At 42.3% G+C, this 19,790-nt stretch overlaps 1 protein-coding gene across 8 annotated transcripts in view; it reads left to right on the top strand.

The window, feature by feature from the left end:
- Window positions 1-19,790, top strand: part of LOC148817212 (protein MTSS 2-like) — a 65,231-nt gene that overhangs the window by 16,511 nt on the left and 28,930 nt on the right. The window contains exon 1 of one of the 8 annotated variants that reach the window (XM_088938612.1): window positions 9,566-9,698. The exons of the other annotated variants lie outside the window; for them this stretch is intronic. The gene's annotated coding sequence lies outside the window, so the exon portion shown is untranslated. Of the gene's footprint in view, window positions 1-9,565; window positions 9,699-19,790 lie in introns of those variants that run through there. 8 annotated transcript variants of the gene reach the window in all.

Here is a 19,790-nt window from a genome sequence, read left to right as displayed (position 1 = left end):
TAGCCTCTTTCTATCATGGTAGTTAGTGAAAAACAGTGAAAGGAAATTGTTTTTCCAGAAAACGTTTCAGTTCTACAGAGGTGCTGTATGAATAAATGTCCACTAGTGAGTCAAATCGAGTGAAAGTAAATGACAGAATAAAGCTGCATACTTTTAGAGCTCTAATAAACGACAGTGTACTCCCATCTTGTGTAATAGTTTCAGTTAATTGAAAAGTGTAGTTTATTTTTTTTACACGCTGTAACAGAAGAAAAGTCTCAAAATGCAACAGCAGCAGTATGGTGTTGGGAACATTTTGAAATCTAATTAACAGTGAACGTTTGTCACAGGTCTTATGTGGGCTTTTATAGCAGCAACATGCTTGTGAGTTATGTGTATACATGGGGAGCCAGGAGACAAGACTGAGGAGGAACCCTAGAGACCAGGCTCTTTTTCTAAAATCACCACACGCCAGGAGAACAGCTTTTCATTATGCAGGGGCTGAGACCTCATGTCCCGTTCACTCATCACTTTCTTATTACCATAACAGAGCTGCTGCCATGCAGGACAGAGTCACTGCCGACCTGCAGAGGAGCCCATCATCGTGTGAAGTGCAGATTCCAGAGCTAACACACATACTGATCCCCCAGGGAGGCACCTGTTACTGTGTCAGGAATTTGTTTAAAATTTCACAGCCTGAAGCATATAGACAGAGGTGCTGGTTCGTTTGTCATTTCCTAGCTTCCTTTTTCTTCTTTCTGAAGGTGCCCTGTTTTAGTTAAAGACAGCAAAGCCACCACAATGAATTTGCTGAGAAGAATGTCAATATTCATTACATGCTGTGTAGGCACCTATTGACCCTTGACCTCTGCTCACAGAGGGAATCGTATACTGCAGTGGCCTTGACTTTTCAGTCAGAGAAATGGGTTTGTTTCTAGTGGAGATGAGGTCAGTGCATGATAAATCTGCTATATTCATCTGTTCTTGTCATGCTCATGCTGAGCATTGCTAATATATTGAAAATCTCTCTGTCCGGTATTTTATGTTTTAGTATGGCATCATGAAGTGAAATATTTACTGTTTCACAACCATTTGATCTAAAATGGATCCCTGATTGATCCAGCATTGTTAGAAAGCGACAGAAGTGATAGCCAGACAGCAAAACTGAATGCACAGTGCACAGAGCAAGTTACAGAAGCGATTTTACCCCCATCTGAAATCTAGACAGTGCAGAACTCTGCCGCGGCAGAGAACCCAGTCTTATAAGATAAGAAATAAGATCACTTTATTGGCCATATACAATTTCTTGCATTAGGAATTTGTCTTTTCGCAGACCCCAGCTTGCTCTCCATGAGACACACAAACACACAGACGGGGAGAGAGAATCTTGGGGTCAGAGCGCAGGGTCAGCCATTTATACGGCTCCCCTGGAGCAGCTGGGGTTAAGGGCCTCGCTCAGGGGCCCGACGGAGTAGGATTCCTCTGTGGGGTCCTTAGCCACAGTGCCACCGCTCCGCCCCTTCTTTCGGTGTGATGGAGTTACTCACTGTTGGGAGTGAGACCGTGAGCAATCGGGATCGAATTCTGGCAGAGGCAGGGAGAGCTGAACTTCTGCTCACAGCAGGTGAAGACTACTAGAGATTAGGCATTGCTTTCCAGGTAGTTCAAATTAGATTGTCTTATCACAATCTACTGTAAACAATTCTGGGGACTTTGTGATACACGTTACTTTAACAGCAAATAGTTTGATAAGCAAAATAAGAGAATCGGAACCATAACCCTTAAATATTTACTTTACTATTTTACCATTAAAAAGTGCTGTCATTTAATATGTGGATGAGGTCATTTTTAAGTAACACACTCCAGTAAAATGCAGTAGCTGCAGAGAAGACAGGTCAATAAGGTTACAACACATCAGCTTTTAGCCAACAGTAAAACAGGCAGAAAAAACCAAATGCTTCCATTATCTTAATGAGAGTTTTCTTTTTCTGTGTTGTGCTGTAGGTTCTGTACTGGAGCAGAATCATTTAAACTACCATATGGGTAGCAACTCTGTAATAAACAGTTTAATCCTTGTCAGTGCATTAATATTTTTCGAGGCATTTCTGAAAGCCCTGCACTGGGGCCGAGAAGCGCAGAGCTGATAAAAGCTGCAGAATGTATGAACGCCGTCACTCATTCTTAGCTTGTCTGAGAGGCGGCAGGATTATAGTTTTTGCGTTCTGGGCAGATTGCTAAGGAGGGCTGGAGCACCTGACCCTGTGCCAGCATACCCCATTGTGCCCTCATTAAATAAAGATTCAGGTCTTGAACAATGCGGTGCCAGTCAGGGCTTCCCGGGCACTGGCAGTGCCACCCCAGCCTACCTCTCCTGCCAGAAGATAAAGTTTGCTATAGGCTCAGAGTGGGCACCATGCTTCTGGCATGGTTCTCTCATTGAGTTTACCTATTAAATTAAAAGAAGAATCCCAGCGCTGCAGTTTAGTTTATTTGCAACACTCCGAGCTCATTAGCAGGAAACAGGTCTGGAAGCAGAGAGAGTTTGTTCTGTTCCCACATATAGTGGGAGCCTTGTGCTAAATGCACAAAGACACACTCTGAGATGAGGAAGTCGCCTCTGCAGACATCCAGAGGCACTGCAGTCCTGAGAGGGACGGGGGGGGGGGCATTGTTGGGAGGGTGGAGAATAAACTCACATTGTGATCTTGTCTTAATTAGAGACAATAATGTTTTTTCTTCATTTTCCAACAAAGGTTTATCTCAGAGAGTCCGGGATGTCTTTCGTTTACATTGAAGAGACTGGTAAGCAGTGTGGCCCTAGTGCTTGAAGCCAAGGAGCATGAATATTCATACAGTCTCAGCAGATCCTGAGTGGATCCAGATAATGAAGTTCCATGAGGTGGAAAGCAGAGGGGCTCTGTCCCTTGTCCTGATGGCAGTGCCCTTTTCTGGTATAAAAGTTAACTTCAAAAGCTGGACGAGGGCAAGGCTGAGTTTGAATCCTGAGGTCGCCAGTCTTTCCTGATGACTCATGATGAGAATCTCCAGGATACACAGAGGATGTTGTCGTCAAGTCGGGTCTCCTGGATTCAGGTCATTTACAGTAAAAGCAGCTTCTGCTGAGGCTGGTGAAATGAAAAGAAGACTTGCTTATGAAGTGAGATCAGGGAGAGGACCTTGGTATATATTGGCTTCTAGATCTTTTGCCCCATTGGAAAGTTAGAATATACTGGGCATTCAGAACATGTGAGAAATGTCGTAGAACATAACATTGGGCATATTGAAAGCTCAGTCGTTTTTCTTAGCGAGAATGTTCGGAGATGAATTCTTTTATGCAGCTTCTACCTTTGGTGGGCTCGGCCTTTGTCTGCCGGTTTGCCTTGAAGGCATTGTCTGCTCTGATTACTGCGTGAAGGCAGAGACTAGCACATTGCTGAAAAGCGGTGGGAGGCGGGGGAGGGGAAATAAACAGCACAGTCCAGCAATTAGACAGCCCAGATTAAACGGAGGTAATCCCTGGTTTTTAAGTGTTAGCAATCAAGCGTGATTACTCTCAACATTAGGGCAGGGCTGCTGCTGGCTCAGCTGGAATTGTTATTTGACACATTTCATTAACCCTGCCCCGCCTTTCACTCCCCACACACCCGGCTTCCTGTATGGGGCACCCGTCTGCATCTGGGTAGCACTCCAGATTCATCCATCCATCGCTTTTTCCCACACCTTCCTTCCTTATTTTCTTCCCCCTTTCCCCCAGTTCCGGAAAAATGGAACTGCTAAAAACATACAAAGTATTTGCCTCCCTGTAGTACCTACAATCGGACTGTTTCAGTTTTAGAGGCATATATATATTGGTAACAAATAGCAAATGAAATGGCAGCGGCTTGCTGGGGGCTTGCTCTTGTGACTGGAAGGTTGTAGGTTCAAACCCCAGGTGACATGGTGCTGTTTTACTCTTGAGCAAGACACTTCACCTTAATTGTTCCAGTAAAATACCCACCTGTATAAGTGAGTGCCTTTGGATTACAGTGTCAGACAATTAAATTAGTAACTAATTTGTAATACAATGGCAAATATTTACTGAGAGAAGGGCAGTGCTGAGTGATTTTATTATTATATTAGGTCCTGCTGAATCACAGCATCAGTTATCAAAACATCCTGTGGAAGTGGTCTGTTTTGAGTGTGTGCTAAATTAATGGTGCTGTGCTCATCACTTGAGCAGAGTCATCTTTGTCCTGACTGTGTCCTGGCTGTTGGTTTTACTTTTTTAATTTAGCATTACCGCTTATTTTTGTTTCAAATATGTCGTTCATTTGGCAGCTCATAGCCACAAACCCTGTGACCGCACACAGGAGACAATGAGGAAGTGTAGGCTGTCTCCTTTCACCAGCCACTTTGGAGCCATTCCTCTTCTGATACATCACAGCCCCAGAGCAGCAGAAGAGCATCTCACACTGACAACCCCACGTGCCAGTAAGCACTCAAGAGGCTGCAGGGGTGTCTGTGTTGTGCCAAGAACTTTTTGCCCAGAGTTTTGCCCTGTCCACCCTACTCTTTGTGGCACCCAGCTGATTGTGTGCTGTTACTTGGGGGGAAATACTCGGCTAGTGATATGACTCAGGTTCGAACCTGTAACCGTAGCGCTCAACCTGCACTGAGGTTAGTTCCTTTATTGGTTGAACCACTCAGGAGGTTCCTATTTTCTTTTTGTTTGAAAAAGCAGTCCAGCCTGCCAGAGTTACCAAAATGGGCTGTGACCCGTAACGTGTGAGGACCATCCCATTGAACATCTGATGCTGATCTGGTTCTCAGCTGTGTAATGGTTATTATTGTATATTCACACAGTATTTGTTTTCAGTGATGTTTTGGACTAGTCATTACAAACCTGAAAGGCAGGCTTGGCTGCTCTGCTATTCCTTTAGCTAATCTAAGAAAAATAAGCAATTAAGCTTTTTGAGCCCCATTATGATTTTTGGCTCAACGTTGATTTTGAAAAACAAAGAATGTAAAGAACAAAAATAGGATGCTGCTATTAAGAAGCTCAAGACAGTTCATGACTGATCACTTGGCCCAGAGGTCTGGTTCCAGTTTTGTCTCACGGTATTAAGATGTTAAGGTGTTTGTTAAATATTTTTTTGTTTTATTCTTAACAATAGAGGCATAAGGGGCTTGATGCTGAAAAGTGGTAAAACAATAATACTTTTCCCAGGTCTGCTCAGGCAGCTCTGTCTAGCTCGTGAAGACTGTATGTTATAATGTTATCCCCTCCCACAGTTCTGGGGCTGAGGAGCACTGAGGAGGAGAGGAGGTGACCGGTCATATTTGCTATGGCCGGTGTCCAGCACTATGCTTCACATCCTCACAGACTGCTGATCTCTCTGGAGAGCAGGCTTATTTATAGCTGCTCTCTTCCCACGTGCTGGGAAGCCTTTTTCTTTTTGCAATTATTCCTTATAAGCTTGAAAAACTCCTTTTGTGAGCACAGCTGCAAATGAGTTGTGATGGCTCTTGGTCTGGTGAGAGTGTCATTGTTGCACAACAGAGTACAGAATGTAGGGCGTGCTAGCAAGCAAAACTAGGTGAAACCAGAAACAAAATTGTTTGCTTTTGTCTGGAGCAAGCTGTTCTGTTCCCAGTCCAAGAATGGGGTTTGAAAGTTGAGATGATGTAATTGCATTCTTAGTTTCCTCTTTCCCTCATCTTGATGTCTTTCCCCCATGTGCTTGGCATTCCTGCACATTGATCTGTGTCAGCTGGACAGCTGAAGCTTGTTTGGATCGTGTTGTATAGAAATCACTCCCATGAGAAATGAGGGCTGCACACCTTGCTGAGTATGTTGTTTTACCTAAACAGATAATTCTCCCTGATCCAAAAATAGGCAAGACTAGCAATTATCTATGGAAGTGCATGACAGTAATGATTTCATACTAACAGAATGGCTGGGAACAATCTTATAGCCACAATATACAGGACTTTTAAATGCAGGCTACTCCTTCAATACATTATTTTTCTATTCTTCTATAGCTCTTGCGCAAGTGAAAACAATTCCCATTTGGTTCGTATATGTCCTGACACAAGACTTAACAATGCCCTTACATGGCTTGTGTGTTCTGGTGTCTGCTGCAGTCATGTACTCATGTCTTTAAGCTCTTATTCAGTGAAGCTGACCTTTAGCGCTCTTCTCATTTCTGGGGATGTAATATTGTTAAAGGCACAGGTCAAAGCCAAGAGCAACACAGCCTGTTGAAATAAATCTCTGTTCTGCTAGCCACTGCATTGTACCGACATTTCAGAGCCAGGCAGGCAGTGGGTAATTTGGTTACTCTCTAGCGACAGGGAATCTTGTAAATTCTTTGCTTGAGTCACACTATCCTAAATAGGCAGTATTCACTGCAGCTTGCAGTCTACTGTAAAACCCAAGTGCATCCTTGTAATTTAGGAGTGGTTTAAAATTTTAACTTAGATCGCCTAGTTTTGAAATCCCTCTGTGCCTTGTTTGGAATTAAAAGCCATTTCCTTTCTGTCGTTTTTCTGTGATCAATAATGTGTTTGTGATGCTGCGGACGAAAGCACTGAGAAGTCTTCTTTGCAAGCCTGATGAAACGATTGCCGTACGAAGCAGCTGAGATTTCCCACAGCTGTGCGAATAACCCTGGACCAGATCCAGAACTTCCTTTCAGCCTAGGTTTTCTCAGAGAAGCATCATGCTCTCCGATGGCTCTCAGGGAGAGCAGGGGTCAGCTGAAGTCAGCACGGCTTCCGTAGGGCTCAACTCTAGAACGAACTTGGCCTTCGGAGTCCACTGACAGATGCTGGGGTCAGCTGTGATCTGGTTCTGATTATGACTTTTTTTGCCAAAAGCCACTCTAATTTCCTCACCTAGCTCGCTCTTACAGGAAGTGTGTTCCTTTTTCCACCGAGTCTCTCAAAACTCTGGTCTTTCCAGTGCGCCCCCTCCGAATATGTTCTTCAGGGGTGTATGGAGGCCTGTGCTGACAGTGGGTGGGGAGGTTAGCCAGCTCTGGGCATGAACTTTTCATTTCCTTCACCTCGAGTTCTGGTCAGGCAACAGGCTGGAGGACATTAGATGAGTTTGCAGTTTTTTGTCCTTGTTGGTGTGGTTGAGGTTGGAAACACTTGGTGTGTCAAGCTGAAAAGCAAAAAAAGAAAGCAAAAATGAAATTACCACTCTGACGGACTATAAAAGGCTTAGTTTTGACTCTTGGGAGCAAGCATAGTAGACTGACATCTTCTGTGCTGTAGCTAAATATGGATGGAAGGAGAGTCTCTGTAAACTGCTCTGTTAGAAGTGGCTTTGTGGTGGACCTTGTTTGGCTTGGTGCCCCATTAGGAGACTCCTCTGCCTGAATCTGGCAGTGATTGCACATCTGTATTACACAGCCTGTGGTGTGTCAGTACACACAGATCATTGGTTTGCTTCCTCCTTGCTACCTTAGAAGAATATGTGAGGTTGGGCAGCTCTCTCCCCACTGACAGTCTCTCCCATCAGACTGGAGGCACTCAGAGTACAGACCACCTGCTTCTATAATAATAAACCATTTTATACATCTGCCATTGCAAAGTGACCAAATGAAATTTTGACAAAGTGGTTATCAATGTTGGAAACCATACCAGCTAAAAAGATGTATAAGACATATAAGAAGAAATCAAAATGGGAGTCAGGGAGAAAGAGCCCAATGTGTTGTAGGATGCAAAAGGCGACAAGGCTAAATTGAGAATTTGCTAATCGGTTGGGAGGTGTTGCTCCTTGTCAAATTCCTGAGCATATCTCCTAATATTCATAGACAGAATTCTGTGTCAGCAGTATTCTTCAAAGAGAGCGACATGTTGTTCAGTACAATCCTGGACGTTTGTAATCTTAGTGTTAAGCTCGGTACGGGCAGCTGGATGAGAATGGAAAATTCTAGAAAGGGCTTTTGAAAACAGAGACTTAGAATGATCCCTAGAGAATGGCAAATGAGAATAAATGCCGTTTTCTGCACATTGTAGGTATGTAGGACAGATGTATGTGGGTCCATTTCGCAGTTGTGAAACAGCTGTGCTGTCAGAGCCGAGCCAACAGGAAGACAGAAGGCTGGTAGGGGTCAGTGCGGAGTTTATCCGCAGTTTTCCACAGCTCTGGGTCCTCCAGGGCAAAGGAGTGTAATCCTCTTTCTGTCTCAGTGACACACAGACCGAGTTCTTCCGGCCCCACCCGCCCCGGACCAGTGTGCCAGCACGGGGGGCTCCTGTTCTGTATCATAAGCTGCTCTGACGCCACGGCCTGGCAGATGGCAGTTCCTGGGTGAGACGAGATCTGCGTCAGCCATCTGGATTGCGCAGCTCAGGCTCAACGACGTCGCAGTGCTGGAAGCTGTGGCATAGCGCCTTCAAGCAAGCCAAGCTTCTGAGCTGCAAGAACAAAACACAAATGTTTCTTAAGCTACGAAATGTGCTTATTACAGCACCTTAGTAGTTCATGCAATAGAGTGTGTGCCCTCTGTTCATCGTTTCTTTTGGTCTTTAGCTTTCAGGGCTGTTGTTTTTTACAGAGACATGATATCAGCTGCTGTGCATCACAGTTGCATATTTGCATTTATAAAATGGTACTCAGTCATGCTCCAGCGGACCTGTTAATACCATGGTAAGCAAAAACTATACATAACAGACGAAGAAAGTGCACACTCATGAAATCTGAAGATATGTAACGCCAGCCATGCTGTCTTAAGATGTTGCTATTGGAATCCAAATCTCGCTGTGGGAGTTTCTTTAGTTGTTGGTTTTCACAGAACACCGAGGAGGCAGCAGTTCTTAGTATTTCATGGCTTTTCTGAGATGTGTATTCGTGGTGATGTCATGGAGGTCATAATGTACAGTATGTGAAATGCCATGATGTAGCTTGTACTTTCACAGTCTTTTCTGAAGAAAAGGCATTTTTAGCACTTTTTTTAATTGACTGTGCAGGGAGTTAGGTATGTGTCTGCGCTGGAGGAAGCAGCACCTGGCTACCTGTGGTCTTGAAGAAAGGCCTGGGCAATCTGTTTGTGGATTCTCCTGCTGGCTGCTTGCAGGGGTGGGTCACTAATTGGCGTAGACTGCAGAGGTCGCTCTGTAGATCTCAGCCTCTCACGTTTCATGTGCAGAAACGCATAGCAATTTTGTTTTCATGACTCCAGTGCATTTTCTTGCTCTTGATCAGCGTGTTTTTCCCGAGTTATAGTGTCATAACTTACATAGCCTGATGTCAGGTCAGCATTTTTCTGCTGGTGTCTTTGCTGCTACCTTTATTTCAAAGATTAGTGTATGTTTGGTTGTGCTTTATTAGGCACATCCTTAAAAATTGAGTTTTATCATCTTATACTTCTGGATGTCCTGACATTGTGCAACACAGCTGGTAGCTGTAAACATGTTCTGGGAAGTCAGGGACTGTGTGGATGTTGTAGCAGTCATGTGAGAATCAGATGGTAACCCGATCGTCCAAATGGATTAGAAGTGGGTTGTGTTGTTATGGTGGTAGATTGCTGTAAAGAAATCCCTAGTGGTACAGGAACTGTTGTTTTTACTCTTGTGGTGAGGATGAGGGGATGGTGCTTTCTCTTCTGGTACCCACTGTTGACGTGATGTTGTCGAGGGGAACCACCACTGCAGTCAAGGGCTTAAATTTCAACCTGCCTACCTGGAATGAGCTTTTCCTGTGATGCCTTATTGAGTCCTTATTGGAGGTACGATGCAATTCATATACATATTTTTGCTTTAGATTTACAAATGTACAGTGCAACTTTATAAGGTTAAGTAATGCATTCTGTTTCTTATAAACTCCCAATTTGTAATGGGTACAAAGGGATTGAGTGTACCTTTATCCAGGGTCATGTTAAACACATTCCCAGAACTGCAACCTAGGAAAACAACTTTTCTTTCAGCTATTCTTACAGAGCTCTTAGGTATCAATTGCAGGTAAATATTACCCAGCAGTGTATCATCTAGAACAGAAACTGCACTTGTTATGTTTCCTTAACCAATAAATGAAGAGGCGGCACTAATTTGCAGGACTCTGGAAATCTCTTTGGGATGCCCCTGTGTATATCCTGTGTTTCAGTTTTTGAGTAAAAACACTGCAATGCTTAAAATAATATGGCATTAAAGGTGTCATTTTCAGTCTCTGAACCTCAGTTCCCCTCCCAGACCTGTCTTTCCACCTCTATTAGAAGCTTGTTTTATTTTCAGATGTTATTTTGCAGTGTCTTGCAGTGTGTGTAGACATACAGTATATTCATACAGAAAGCACAAAATGGACCATTTCTTTTCCTGATGGATGATGAAATAGGGAAATGGATTTTGCATAGTTCTTTGACTGTCAACTTTCCCCTTAATATATATTGCAAAGATTTTTTAGTTAATAGACACTAAGGGAGCCTTAAATTGTGAGAAGAGATTAAAGTAGTGTCCTTCACGTTATATCTACAGTTCCAGATGCTATGAACAGCTGGTAGGCTCTGCAAAATATTTACTTGATGATGTGGTTCAACAAATTGCAAGATATCTGTCAGGCAATGCCGGACCCCGGTAGATAGGGATCCTATGCGATGCACTTCTGATGGCGAAGGTTAGAAGTTGAGTCGGTAGGCGAAGACGTGGTCGAGTACAAGAGCAGGGGTCCAAAATCCGGGACGGGAAGGAGTCGAGAGTTCATAGGTGCCAAATCGGGAGGCGAAGACGTAGTTGAAGGGAGGTGTTGAGTCAGGATTCCGGGGGTCTAACAACAAGTAAGGCAGGGTAGGAAACGTACGAATACGCAGCTCAGGGAGGAGACCTCAATTGTGAGCGTGGAAGGCAAGACTAGTGAGGGCTTAAATAGTGCTGAGTAGATTGGTGCGTGGACATTTAGGGAGAGACGAGCTCGTGGGAATGTGGAAGCGCTTACATGCCCATGTGCAATTCGTGACAATATCCTCTTCCCACCTCCAAAAGATTTAGTTCCAATAGGTCTGCTCATTTTCTTTAATTACAATATACAACTTAATGAGGAAACAGTAAGATGCTGTCATAACTATTATCAGCTTAATGCCAGATAGCTTATAGAGAAGAACTTGATAGCGATAACTTCTTCTTTTTTATAAGCTGTTATGAAAGTATGTACAGAGACAGCATTATCTGAAAGAAGCAACATTCTATTTTAAGGTACTATGTAATGTTCTATTGTACGTCTTGGTTCCGATGTGTTTTCAAATGTTTTTACAACACAAGGTCTTGTAGCTTACAAGATCATATTGAAAGGAGTGACCAGTCTGAATGAGTGTAGATTTTGGATTGTACTGTCTATCTCTTTCTGCTGTTCTGCCTCTGTTTCCTCCTTGCCCTCTTTGTACTATTGTTCTCTTTCCTTCCCTGCACCACTCTCTGTGTCTGAATGGGTGGGCTGTCTTTAAACAGAATGTCACTGTGGGGAAAATATCTGTGCTGCTGCCTTTGCTGTAGCTCGAAGGCTTCCAGTCCCATTGTACACACACACCAACAAAAGAAATCAGTTTAACATCTTCCAGCATCAGACTTTATTAACCTAAAGCTCTCAAAAAAAGTCAGTATTGAGTCACTGGCTGGTTTTCCCCCATTACAACAGCCAGTCTAGCACTTGGTTTCAGAAAGAAAGATAGTATTGATAAGACTAGCTCTAGCTTTACTGCTTAGAGATGACAGTGTCCCAGAGTACTGTATATGAATGGGACTACGGAAGGTGAGTTCTTGAGGAACATCTTTATGATGACTTTAATGAATCTAGCAGCATATGTTTTTTAACTGTAAAAATTTAGTCTTTATATATTAAGCATAAAAACACACATTATTCTCTTTTTGTTCTGTGTTCATGATTTACAGTATGCATCGACATATGGGGTTTCTTCCATTTTAGAATGGCAGAAATAAATAAATTAATTAAAGGCATCACCATGGATAATCAGACTTATCTCATCGCTTTCTAGTAATTTGGATTTTGGTTCTGTCCATTTACAGCCTCAAAATGAGTCCTTAGATCTCATTTAGTCAAAAGTTAATGGCTTTTACCAGAAGACTGTAGAGATTGTTGCATTTAAAAGCTGCCTAATGCTAGACAATGGTTGTTTTTCTTAAATTCACAATTAAATTGTGTTAAATTTAAATTGTAACACAAGGGAAATTCCAGAGCTGTGTGCATGATCCACTGGATCATGTTTATCACAGCTACAATACATACTGTATATTAAATGAAACTTTATGAAACTGAATTATATAAATTATATAAATTCTGTTCAGTATAAATAGACATTGCTACTAGGATTAAGGCCAGTCATTTAAATAGAGAAAGTGAATGGAATGAATGTATGTGTAGTTATAATGATGCCGAGATCTAGTTCAATGACTTGATTTGGATAACGAAGTGGTCCTCTATCATATGCAAAGGGTTTTGAGATGCTGGTAATTGTCTGATAAACTGACACATTTTTACTTTTTCTTTAGTGTTGCATTGATGAATAAGGCTTATAACTGTTTTTCTAGTCTCCTGTATCTTTTATTTAATATGTGTCATCATGAAGGCAGCATGTTCTATTAATATTATGGCAGTTAGTCTGGATTGAGTGTGCTAGGATAGTCATCTGTTGCTCATTCTATAATGGCTGTTTGAGGAATGATGTTCTTCATTTTTTTAATGAAAACCACAGCTTGTGGGGAAGTGGCGCTCCTATATTTTTAGTAAGACTGTCCCTGCCAGGAAGTTCCTGTTGGAACAAATCGCCGGTTTCTCCTCCTCCCAGGGAGAGTGCAATAAAGGCAGACTAATTCAATCCAGAGCAGGTTTTGGTTTGTGTCCACTGCGGATTCCATTTGGCTAGATCGTTAACCAATCAGGGAGCTCGGTCGTCCTCGCTCATGTGCAGCAGAGCTAGGGCATATTTTGTGAGGGAGCATTAACTGATTATCAATTAATCCAGCCCAGTTTTATTTTATTCAGTGCCTTTTTAGAATAAGCACCAACATCAGGTACTTCATAATGTTGAAAAGTAGGAAATAATAAAGAACAAAACTCCCTACAAAGTTAGCAGGTAGTTTTTGCAGATAAGCATTTAGAACAGACACTAAAGTCTGGAGGAGGAGTGGTCTCAAATTCTATTTAGCATTAAAGGTGAACCGCAACGTTATTTTTATATTTTGGGGTTAGAAAGAACCAGCATTGATGAGTGCATTTCAAACCACTATGAGATTAAAACGTACACAGTAAAACCTCCAATTAACATCACAAAATAGACTTCATTTCAAGGTGTGTGCAACCTGTATTCTGCGACTCAGAACACGGCAACAAAACATCCAGTGATGAATGAGCCCTATTACATTGTAAACATGCATGCTTGTGAATTCATCTCTTTTAATCCAAGAGAAATATTACTCTCGACTTTGAGATGTTTTTATTAATAAAAAGTACTACTTACATGTTGGAACATTTCTGCAGTGAAATGTCTGCTCCACAACCGGTACTTGTTCGCTGGTACATCACTTTACATCAGTCATTACAGTGACTAGTGAGCAGGAAGGGCCTTTTCACATCACAATTCGTGGGAACTCTTGCTCTCGCCTGTGGCACAAATTTCACGGTTTTGTGCTTAATCTGAAATTGGTAATTTTTCTATATTGTCAATTAATTTATTTTGTTACCGATATTTAATGACTGGTCTAAGCAATTGGGACTGTAGTTCTGCTTTAAACACTCATACATGTCAGCTGAGCATTGTCACCATTCTGAGTGTTCTCCAGGCTCACTAGGTTAATTTTGCCTATGGTACCGTGTGGAGCAAAAATCACATCACTGGAGCTTAATAATAATAATTAATGATTCCTAATACTTATATAGCACTTTTCTGCACACTGCACTCAAAGCGCTTTAGTGGGGACTCCCCTCCACCACCACCAATGTGCAGCATCCACCTGGATGATGCAATGGCAGCCATAGTGCACCAGTACATTCCCCACACACCAGCTGTCAGTGGGGAGGAGAACATAGTGATGAAGCCATTTCATAGATGGGAATTATTAGGAGACCATGATTGGCAAAGGCCAGTGGGAACTTTGGTCAGGACTCCAAGGTAACACCCTAGCTGAAGATGAAACGTCTCTTTGTTACATCATCTCCATGCTGCAGTCTCCCCTGTGTGGGAGTGTGATCAGAGCAGGCTGCTCCCAGCACCCCTTGGGACTCTGCAGAGCCAGTGAACTTGTGGAGGCCTGACCACTTTCAGTCCACATCTCTCATGTGGTTTGGAGTGGTGAGTGCCAGGGCTGTACCAGTATTTTAGTTATTTGAGATTGGCTTTAGGATACTGTGCGATTGCTGAGTTATAATTGAAACATAACCCACTTATACCCCCTCCTTCAGAACTTAGCTCCCTTTCACTTTTTCTCTTCCTTCTTTCTCAATAATTGATAGGCACAGAGTGCTGCTCTGGCTGCCTGCCTGGTTGAAGTTCCGATTGGAAAATGTTTTCTTTTCCTTCTCCAATTATAGTGTGGGATCTGCAGGCTATCTGTGAGGGCTGGGACAGTGAAAGGGATGGGTGGAGACCACTGGCTCTAGTTTTCCTTTCTCGTCAATTAGCAGCCCAAATCACTGGGTTGTGACGATAGCACTAATTGGACATCCGGGTCCCGTTGTCCTGGTACTCTACTGCACCTGGTCCTTTTCAAAACCCCCTTACAGATCCCTAATGTTGCTGCAGAAGGCCTTGGCTCACCCCTGAGCCCATGACAACTGATTGTTGTTGCTCAGTTTTGGACAGAGAACTAGGTCACCCGCTACTTTGTGCTCGGTCAGCTTTTCTTTCTGGACTGACCGCCATGTGGGTTCTACTGTACCTCTTACATTGGTACAAAACTTAGCAGTCATTCTTTCCCAGTCCCCTCCCGAGTTATTCCTCTGTTGTTTTTCTTTCCATAAAGTGCTCTTGAAAGGTTTCTGCGTCTTGTAGTATTGAGCAGGTCAAGTAATGCAGAAAGCAATGTTTGTGAGTCAATGAATTGAAGGGTAGGGGGTGGCTTGGGTTGTAGTGATTTTAGAGCAATAAGACTGGTAAGAGAGAGTGTGACCAAGTGAGTAATGCTGTTGCTTCTGGTTCCTGCACGCAGTCACAAGCCGAGCTGTCTAGATTAATCGGTGTGTGTTAAAATTATTTATGAGTACATGTGCCCTGTGATGGGTTGTCTTATTCAGGGTGTAGTCCTGCCTCGCACCCTGTGCCTGCTAAGTAAGCAGCCCTCTGAGGATTAAGCAGTCACTGAAAATGGATGAGACCGGAGAGAGTCAGCGGACGTCAGCCCAGTGTTCAGAGCTAAGAGGCTGTGGAACGGTGGAAAAAACAGATGTCTTTTTTATCGCTTTTAGAATCAGGAGTGAGTGAAGAGACTGAATTGCCATCTTTCTAACAAGAAATCAGAGAGTTTTGTTGGAAAAGAAAGGTGTTTGGCAGCCTAAGCGTGAGATTTGTTTCACTGTGTTCCAATATGCTCATGATCTCTCAGGTTGACAATACACAAAGGAGTACAGTATGTATCATACAGGCCTGTAACAGAAATCGCATCTCATTGAGATGTACTGTTAGACAGTAAGTGTTTAAAAGTGCAGGACTGGAAGCAGTACAGCTTGGTGTTGAAGGCTGGTGATCGGGACTGGCGAAGGCTGGGGGTGGGGCGTGTTTCTTACAGGCTTCGCTTGGGGACTGTGTGTTATCGGAAGATGTTTTCTTCCTTGTTGAGTCCTTCCAGATGCTTGGCAGGGCACAGCAGTCGCTTCAGTCTGATGAGGAAACAAAAACCAGATGTGTGGTTGTAGAATGAAGCACATGTCCCCGATTGTTAACCAGAGACAGCTGAGGACAGGTACTAAATAAAAAAGGCCAAAATCAGCAGCCCCAAATGGGTTTCCACCTGACTTTCCAACAACATACCATGTGGTCCCAAGTGGACCCAACTCAAAACACTGTGTTCTTCTGTCACTCACCATTCACGTCAGAAGCAATATTTATAAAAAATGCTTACTTTACATTGTTCACAGTATCTTCTTGTCAGAACTTGCTGTAAACCTGTATGTAAGTAAACGCCCACTTCAAGGACCCTGATGCATGAGGGTCTCAAAATGATTTGCAAAAAATTACCGGTATAAAACATGAAGTCGTTGGCTTTACAGGATTTTTTTTTCATAAACTTTATTAACCAGTTATTTAAAACAAACAACAGGAGCTCTGGAGGGTTAGAGATGGACAAAATCAGAACATTTACAATATCAGTTTCTATGGTACTGTCAATTTTCCATTAAATTAATTAATCTCATTATACAGTGCCACTCAATACCATTTAGATAAATTTACAGATTGACCTGAAGTTTTCTATCCCCTACCACACTAAGAACATTCTCCATTTCCGATAAAACCTAAAAAACTTAAGTCAGATGAACAAGCTTGCAATCATCTGAATTTGATATTATTTGCAGACTTGACTAGGTTACTAACAATGCCAGAGTCAAGACCCATAATATAAATTCAGAAATGCAGTGGTCCTAGTACAGATCCTTGCGGTACTCCACTAATTACATCACCCGACTTTCAGCCTTCACCCCTTATGATTACCCTTTATTAACCGATTCCCAATTCAAACACAAGCATTTTTCTGGTATTTCTTTTATATTGGACATTTTTGGATCGCATATGTAGATATTTTTAAATATCCATTGACATGTAACAATAATGATCATGACCTGGATTTACTGTGTGATGCCAGTAATAGTATATTACCAAGGGGTAATTTTGTAAGAAGAATACCACAGGCTCCCATCCAATTAGAACAGTATTTTTGTAGTTGAATGGCTAGTGTTCCGAGGAGCGTTAGGCTAGTGTTGACTCTAGTAATTATTAATTTTTCAAGTAAATTTTAAATGTATTAATTAAATTACCCTGTGATTGCACATGGAATAGCTGAATTCCTTGATCATGTGAAAGCAATGTTAGATTAGACAGTTCCTCGTGAGACACAGTTGTTGTCAGCTCTCTACAGTGATAGAGCAAGATAATCACTGTCTGTCGGTCTCTGCACTTTAAAGGATCAGGACTCTCTCTCTGTGAGGACCGGATAGCTCAGGGCCTTGCGGTTAGCAGTGAAGGAGTAACCCTGCTGGCAGTGATCCTGTCAGTGAGGAATGGTGGAGACCAGCCAGCTCAGGCCCTGAGGTGAAGGCTGGTGATGTTAAAGCTGCCCACCCCCCTCCTCTTTTCCTGCCTGACTTGTCAGGCTGACCTAGGCCCACGGATGGCTAGCTTTCGCCCTGCCAGTTCCTATCACCCACCAAAGACATGTTTTTTTCAAGCGATGCTGTGAGGCAAGCCGCCCCATCTCTCTGATCCCTCACTGCCCTGGGTTGCAGAGGTGTGGACAACATCAAGTACAGTGTCAGCTGGGAAGAACGAATAAGGAAGCACAAAGAGATTGAAGGGCAGAAAACGTAGCAAAATAAAGATGTGACACAAGAAAGGAATAATAATAATTTGTGGATTTGCAGTAACTCAGTAAATGCAGTAAATCAGCAATGTTTATCTGTTGAACGTTGCCTTTTTTGTGGATGATATAAGAAGGCAAATGATTTTTGGGGTCTATTAAAAATATATTAGTGGGTACAGCCTCCTGTCAAGCTAAATGAAAATTCCCCCCTGGCTCTTTTCTTGACTTCTCAGTGACAGAACTGCTCCTCGTCAGCTGGCCTCCTGTCTGTGTCTGTGTCTGTATCACAGAGGCTTGTTGAGACTAGCAGGGTTGAGTCTGACAGCAATGTGAAATGGACGGAGTCCTGACCTGAGGCCTAATACAGCTAATGGTTGACGCCTGACACTTCTGTAATTCAGTAGGACCTGTTAGAAGCCACAGCCACAAATAATCACGAAAAATAAATTAAATCTACTGATCCATCCATTTACATTTATATATGGATCTTTCGTTGTTTAAGCAATTCATTGCCTTTTTCTTTTCCTGACCTCAGTAAAAAATGCAGTAGATCACTTTTAAAGCAATACAACACTGTTCATTAAATACATATACATATAAATATACATATGGATACAAATTTCATTATTTCCAGCAAAACGAGAAAAAAAAACGGGAAAATTGGGCTTAATTTGCATCTTACTACTTGGTCTCACTATTGCTACAAGAGCTCAGAGCTAGAAAGCCATGATTTGTTTTGTAGAGGAACAGAATTGTTAATGAGCATAGCGAGTTACGTGCACAATCTGAATTATTAAAAAAGGCATTCACAAGTGTAGTAATGGAATGCTTCCCTTTTCTTGACATTGCAAAAAACAGCTCTAAACTACAATAACTGTTCCTTTTTGAGATTTGTACTTTGAGGCAACACTGCAAAACATTTGCGGTATCTATAAAACCAGGAGATTAGTTAGCTTAGAAAGGTAAGCTTATTTATAACTGTAAGTAGCATTAAATTGTGTTTGGACAGCACTGGCTAACCATAGACTTGACATGGAAGGAATTCATATATGGAACTACACACCTTCCCACAGGGCATAGGAGCACATTCTGAGCCATCCTCCCATTCCCAGAATACAACACATTCCACGCAGGCCACAGAATCAAGGCTCTTGTGTAAATAGGGATCACCATTCCGTTCATGCAAAGTATGGCTGCCTGTTTTTGGACTCTTTGGGTGGTTAACTAGAGGTCAGCTAGCGTAGATCTGCTGTTTACTACAATGCACCAATAATCATGTAAAAAATGAAAATGTTCCAATCCAGCCATTTATATTGATATATACAGATAGATCTGTTATTTTTCAGTCAATTCAGTGTCTTATACTCTTTCTGACCTCAGTTAGAAATATTTTTGAAGGCTTAGGGCAGATCACATTTAGAGCAATGCAACAGTATTTAAAGCATAAATATGGATGCAGATTTCATAATTATATAACATAGTTCTTACTCATGAGAGCATCAGGAACACTCTTAGACCGGTTTGGCATGAACCCGTGTTTGTTCACTCATCAAATATCAAAATCAAAACTGTACATAGCAGAACATCACTCGAATATCTTAAATATATACATCTTTAAGGTATTTTTATTGAATTATCTTCCTTCATTATTTGGAAGGTCCTGCACCTCATCACTCCCTGCATCATGGATAAAACCTATTTAACAGAACGTGGTCCCGTTGATCTATTCTTTTCCAGTAATATCTTTAATACTTTACTATTAAAAATATATTAAAAGTGCCTCCTGTATGTTTTTTTTTTAGTCCAGCAGTGTGGAGTGCCCTATCTGCTGCTGTTTGATACAGGAGAAAGTGCTCTGGCAATTAAGATCCCCACCTGCTGAAATCAACCCACACTTCTGTCCCCCTCCGCTTCCTCTGTGAAGTGCTCTCAGCGAGGGGAAGGAGATGTGGATGACTGCGAAAAAAGGCTAATTACTGAAACCCTTCGCCATCACCTTTTTTATTTTCAATAAAGGGGAAGCAGGCAAGCCTTGTACTAGCATCCTGTTGGCTCTCAGTTACCAATGGCTGTGTCTTGGTGGATAAATGTTGCAGACAGGGGCTGAAATATTGAACAACAGAGCAGGCAATGCACAAACATTGCGCATCGAGTCTGAGCATAAAGATGGTTTTGCTGATTTCGGTTTATCGAGAAACAACATTTCTGTGGTGCTGGGCAGATCCTTGGGGACAGTTAGTTCCCCCTTCTTAGAGGGATGTGTGCCTGGAAAACCCATTCAATTTGACTTTTTTTTGGAGGAAGCAGAG

The sequence above is a fragment of the Atractosteus spatula genome, chromosome 21 (genome assembly GCF_055471065.1).
Source record: "Atractosteus spatula isolate fAtrSpa1 chromosome 21, fAtrSpa1.hap1, whole genome shotgun sequence".
In the NCBI taxonomy this organism is placed as follows: Eukaryota; Metazoa; Chordata; class Actinopteri; order Semionotiformes; family Lepisosteidae; genus Atractosteus; species Atractosteus spatula.
This window is presented reverse-complemented; position numbering and strand designations above follow the sequence as displayed.